The sequence below is a fragment of the Temnothorax americanus genome, unplaced genomic scaffold (assembly GCF_048541705.1).
Source record: "Temnothorax americanus isolate GAGA-0224 unplaced genomic scaffold, ASM4854170v1 Scaffold109, whole genome shotgun sequence".
NCBI lineage: Eukaryota > Metazoa > Arthropoda > Insecta > Hymenoptera > Formicidae > Temnothorax > Temnothorax americanus.
Genome location: NW_027509241.1, coordinates 47,971 through 54,365, shown reverse-complemented (window position 1 = coordinate 54,365; position 6,395 = coordinate 47,971).

Below are 6,395 nucleotides of genomic sequence, written 5' to 3'. Positions count from 1 at the left end.
ATCTTAAGCACAAAAATTTTTTAAAATTTTTATTTATGTAATAAATAAAAGAGCTGATAGGGATGTTCAGGATATTTGAAGATATAACGTGTGATAAATAAGAAGATTTTACATACAAGGCGCTATTGTTAATTGTTTTAGGCAAGAAAAACGAGAGATAACTTATAGGATTTTTATTCATACAAGGCATGTTCGAAGCAATGCAAAATTTAATATAACTTTTATTAATAATATTAAAAGATTTTTTTCTATAAGTAAAGACATGCACGCGCATTGCATAAAGACCGTTCTTAGAAAAATCGATATTGATATATGTTGCTTTTGTGGAAGCAGTTTTTCCTCTATAATTGTTTTCATAATTAAAGTACATTCTTCAACAATATAAGAGTCTAAGAATAATAAAGTTCTAAGAATAAGAATCCAAGACGTATGTAACATAATATAAACTCGACGCATTTGCCGCCATTACGAGAAGAGTACACACATTAATTATCACCAAAAGAAAAACATTAAATACATAAAGTTTATAATGTATGTATGTGTGATCTTTTTATTCGATTAATTAATAAGATTAATAATATTTATGAAAATATTTTTATATTGAGTTATGGAGTTTTGTTAAGGTATTCCTTTTATGACACCAAAGTCTTAAGAATTAACTGATTTTTTGGTACAAGAAAGTTAAAATGCATATCTTTACGCCAGAAAAAAATTAAACCACATTACCGAACATATAAAGAAGAATCATGACTTTGAAAATTCGATCATTATATGTGACGTTATCGAAAAAGTCTATTTTCCCCATTTCAATGTAATAATTTGTTTATCAAATATCTTAAGATATTAAAAAATATTTATGTTAAAAGTTGACTTGAAATGTGGTTTATAGATGAATATTTTTAATGGCGACTTTCAAGGAATTATTTGGCAACGCTGCAAAGCTGTGCGCTCATGTCACACTTCAGTTCATCACGTACGGTTTATTATCAACTATTTATTGTTTTAAAAAAGAAAAAAAATTGTTCTTTATTTTTGCCCACATTACTCCTCACTTTGTTTCTTATCACTCATTATTATTATAAAATCTCTCTTTGATAAAAAGAAAATGTTACAATATTCTTTGATTAATGAACGTGACACTTACATTGACACTTTTGTTATCAACTTCACATTTTACAATCGGCGCCTGAAAAGCGCCAGCGTTGCCATATTGTTCTGACAGTAAAATTTACCAAAAAATGAAAAATTTCTAAATACACATAATATTTTCACTTCTTTCTTATAATTAAACATAATAATCAATTATAACTTGATTTTACATAAGTTTAATGCAATATACAAGAGTTTGCTGAGGCCCTCCTTAATAAGCGCGTACAAAATACGCTTTTCCGTGAAAGGAATACCTTAAGCTGTAATGGTTTGCAGATATTTACGTATAGTTACGTAATTAGAATATACACAATGTATAAACTTATATAACAAATTTATGCAAATTGTAAAATAAGTGCACACACACACACACACACACACACACACACACACACACACACACACACACACACACACACACACACACACACACACACACACACGCGCGCACACACGCGCACACACACACACACACACACACACACACACACGCACGCACACGCACACACACACACACACACACACATAAATTATAAAATATTAAATACATATTCACATTATCACGTATTTCTGTCAAAGCTTCAAGGAATATTATTGAAAACTTCTCTCTAAAATGGAACAATTTTCATGCAATTTTTATTCTAAAGTTTAATTTCACTTGCATATCTTGTGATATTCATATGGTAATATATGCCATAATTTTTCATGTGTGTAAAAACAGCAATATTAGCAATATGTGTACAAATATTATATCAAAAACTGTTCTGTTCCTTTAAATTTCGAAATCTTCACATAATAGTAATTTCTAAAAACTTACCTTTTAAATAATTGTTCAAACCTTGGCGGTATTTGCTATATAGCCATATATTATTGTCCAATTCTTGTTGTTAAATAATAAAGTCATTGTTAGGTTTCTGCAGCAATCGCTGTAAAGAAACAAAATTTAATTGCGTTATTCTCATTTTGTATACAGTATTATATATTTTTGTTCTTGTTTTAAACAATCACTTATTTTTATTTCTAATGCTATAATACTAATAATGACTATTATTATCAGCAAATTATCATTGCGTGTACACCTGATTAATATTTATAAACTAGTTTTTTCAAAGCACAAAGCTTGCTAACTTTTACGTAATTCCAATGTAAATATAATTTTACGGTCCATCGTGTAAATACTTAAAAATACTTAAATAATAACTACAAAGTAAAAAAAGAAATCTTTTTCAAACTGTAAAGTTCACAGATATTTTATTAAAAAATTATCTCTTATTCAATCTTGTTATATATTTTTAATTTATTAAAAATATATATATCAACTAAATAACTAAACATTATTTTAATATTTTATTATAATACAATAATCGCAGCTTTTGTATTTATAAAGAAAAACAGATAAAATTATTCCTATTTCAAGTATTTATCTCAATCAAAAAAATAATATAATGATATAGTAAATGAAAAAATATGAGTAAATAATAGCACGGTATATATTTTATTTGTTATCGGTTTAGTTATTCAAGTCAGTTATTTTTTTGTTATTAAATTTTCATTACCTAAACTAACAGATATTTAAAGGTAATTAGAAAAAAATCTAAAATTAGAAATCCATTATTGTCCAAAATTCAGAAAATGTAAATAAAAAATTATTTAATTTATTTCTCTAATTAATTATTATCTTACTTTATTATCGCAATTAAATATTTTAGTAAAATTTTAATAAAAACGCTTCTCTTCTATAATACATAAATTGTTTAATAAATATTTACAATAAATAATCACAATCAAGGGTATATGTGTTATCAACAATTGTGTGTGTATTTACATAACGCGCAGTTAATTTTACTCACTAGCTATCATAGTTTGCTCCATTCATTGCAAATTTTGTCTTGCAAACAGTCAACTCAAGGAAACGACGAACACCGGACACTTATCAATAAACGTACTTAATTACGCGCACTACCGAACGAACTTTGATATTTGTCACGCACTTCCGAAGAAACGAAAGAAACTGCGAATTCTCCCGACACGGTACGCGAAACACAGAATATGAGATAGAACGCACTTTATTCCATAACGCGTTCGTGCATATAATTGTATACGATTATTATATATATCTATACGCTCAATGGTGAACTTTTCATTAGATGCGCAGCAGACCTTCAATATATTTCACAGACTTTTAAATCAAGTTATGTTTAAAGGCCTTAAGTGTCAAAAGTATCGTACACATAATATTATATACGATTACTTATATTTTATAACTTCAAATATTTCATTATTCAAATATTTGATGCAAGACAAGTGATTTTTACAATTGTAGCGACCATAGCATTAAATGCAACGATATACATAGATATAAAGTAACTGTAACAAAACAGTGGATCACACAATTAATGTAAAAAAATAATTTTTAATTACTACATCATAAATACTTGCGATATCATTGCATTATAAATACTGCCAATCATCACATAAATAAATATTTTATTGCTACTATAATATGCAGTATATAAAAATACGGAGTATTTAAATTTATTCATGCATATATAATCAATTAATATAATAATCGCAACACTACGCAACATCAACTACGTCAATATCGCGTTTCTAATTTACGAAACAATTATAAACAGTAATCGCGACTAAAATCAAAATAATCGCGATCACTGCAACAATTATTACGCATAAATACGACGTAAAATTAATTCGTGCATATTAATGTATAATTAATATTTTAAGTAATTTGTGCAAATGATCTTATAAGTCTAACAATCACTCTACACTACAGCCTTTGCTGTAATTTGCAGAATAATTATGGACAGTGATTGCGGCTAAAAAGAAAATGATTGCGATTACTGCCACAATTACTATACATTTAAATTAATTCGTGCAGCTTCTGGTTTCTCATCTACAGTTTCTCGTCTACATCTACAACTAATAAACAGTAATAGTGGATAAAAAAATTACCGCAATTACTATCGACTACCAAGTATTTCAACTAACTCATGCATATAATCTCTAATAATCACGATCACAATATTTACTACAATAATATCACGTCTCTCTCTCTCTCTCTCTCTCTCTCTCTCTCTCTCTCTCTCTCTCTCTCTCTCTAATCTTAAAAAAGCTACAAACAATGTAGTATATAAATATTACTCTTTTGCATTAACTCGTGCAAGAAATTTTATAAAAGTATTAATGTGTGCAATACGACTTCATGCTCCTAATTGACAGATTAATTACAAAACAATAATCACTGCTAATTACCACACATGCATTACATTCTCAATTATTATATTCACAAATACTGTACAAAAAATTGCTATAAAAATATAAATAAATACAATTAATTATACATATGAATATTTTACATTTAATTATTAACATGCAATAAGTCACATATAAAAATATTTTAATGAAATATTTTAATTAAATGCATGTGCAAATTCATTATACATACAAGTAATACTATGGTCGCATGGGGTTAATTTAATGATACTGCCATTACATTACGTACTTTACCGAAAATGATATGCTGTATCCAGTAACGCTACGATCACATGTAGTTCACTTGACGGAACTGACGAGCATTCACGCTCTACCGACACGATATACTAATATACGTACATATACTATACTTCAATAGCAAATTTTGCATTAAATGCAATACATACGCGTAATATCGTTACAACAATCAGAATTCCTGACGCTGCGTCTAATGAAAAGTACGTGTCAATCGCTTCCAATATCTCGAGAAGACATAAGAATCATTTTCGCGTACCTGAGGCATCGGAATCTATACTCACTAGTCACTAGCATCATAACCGTTTTCGAACCTCGGAGCAGCGTTGATTGCGATCGATACATGAAACGGCAATAATCACGAAGACCCGCGATAAGCGATACGTTCCGGAGACTCGTTCGTCGTCTTAGTCGGCATTCCTGGCAAAAGTTCGGCTTGCTGCGCATTCTTAACGGATAAAATTCGCTATTAATTAGGGAGCGATCGTACACCCTCGCGTTCTGAATCTGAACCGACGCCGGCGGGCGACGCGCCGCGCGCCGCCTAAACTGTCATGGCGCTGATGGCGCTCGAACTAACGCGCGCGACGTTCAAATTAACCTTTCGATATTGAAATAATTTAACATATAAAAAATTAGAATTTTTATGATAGAAATTACATGTTTTATAACAAACTTTTACAGCAAGCTAATCACTAATGTTTTCTTGAATGTTTTCTATAGAAATTTTTATAGATACGCAATAAGTATTTGTATCAAAAGAGAAAAGATTTTATTCTAAATTTTTAATTGGTGCGTACTTTTATTTAAGTCGTCAGATGCATCGCGTGAATGTGACGTAATATCACACAAGCAGATACATACCAACATGAAATGATTTTAATATACAATCGCTTCGAATTCTTCTTGCAAAAGACAATTGTTTGCAAAAGATGAATGATAATAAATTCTTCTACAATCAGATATATTACATAATTCCATTTAATTATCGCATTATATAAATTTTAATGGTTTAAAACATTTCAAACTCATTTTTTTTTAATTTTTCTTAAATTTTCAAGTTTTCTAGAAAACTTCATTTTTTAAGTCATTGTTGTAGCAAATGAGTGATATTGCAGTAAATTTAAGAGTTGAAAACTGTTCAAGCTAGATCTTTTGTAAATCTATAAAAGTATAAATAGCGTTTTTGATTGGGCCACTTCGGCAAATCGAGCAATAACACATTGGTCGATTTGCTGAAGTGACGTCATTAATTGCTCTTGGAGCGAGCAATTAACCCGGCCCAGTCGAAAACGCTATTTCGAAATTACTTATTCATGCATGAAGTATATATATGAAACAAGAACTACGTAAAGATATATATACATATATCCAAACAAAACGATATATATATATATATATATATATATATATATGTAGGTCCGGAAGTATGTTCCGGGACTTTTATTTTTGATATCGGTATATTCCGGGACATTTGGCAGTTTCCAGGACTGTCCTGGAAAAAATTGATGTCCTACGGCAATTTTCGGGACAGTTTTTTGAATCTGATTACATATATATGCGTTATATTCCAGGACTGTACATTTCAAAAAACGTAAACAGTCCCGGAACATACCTCTGGACCTACATATCGCTTTGTTTGGATCGCAAATATTTCATTTTTGCTTATGCGGTGCAGCAGCATATTGCGGCGATATTGATATTGCCAATTAAGCTCAATT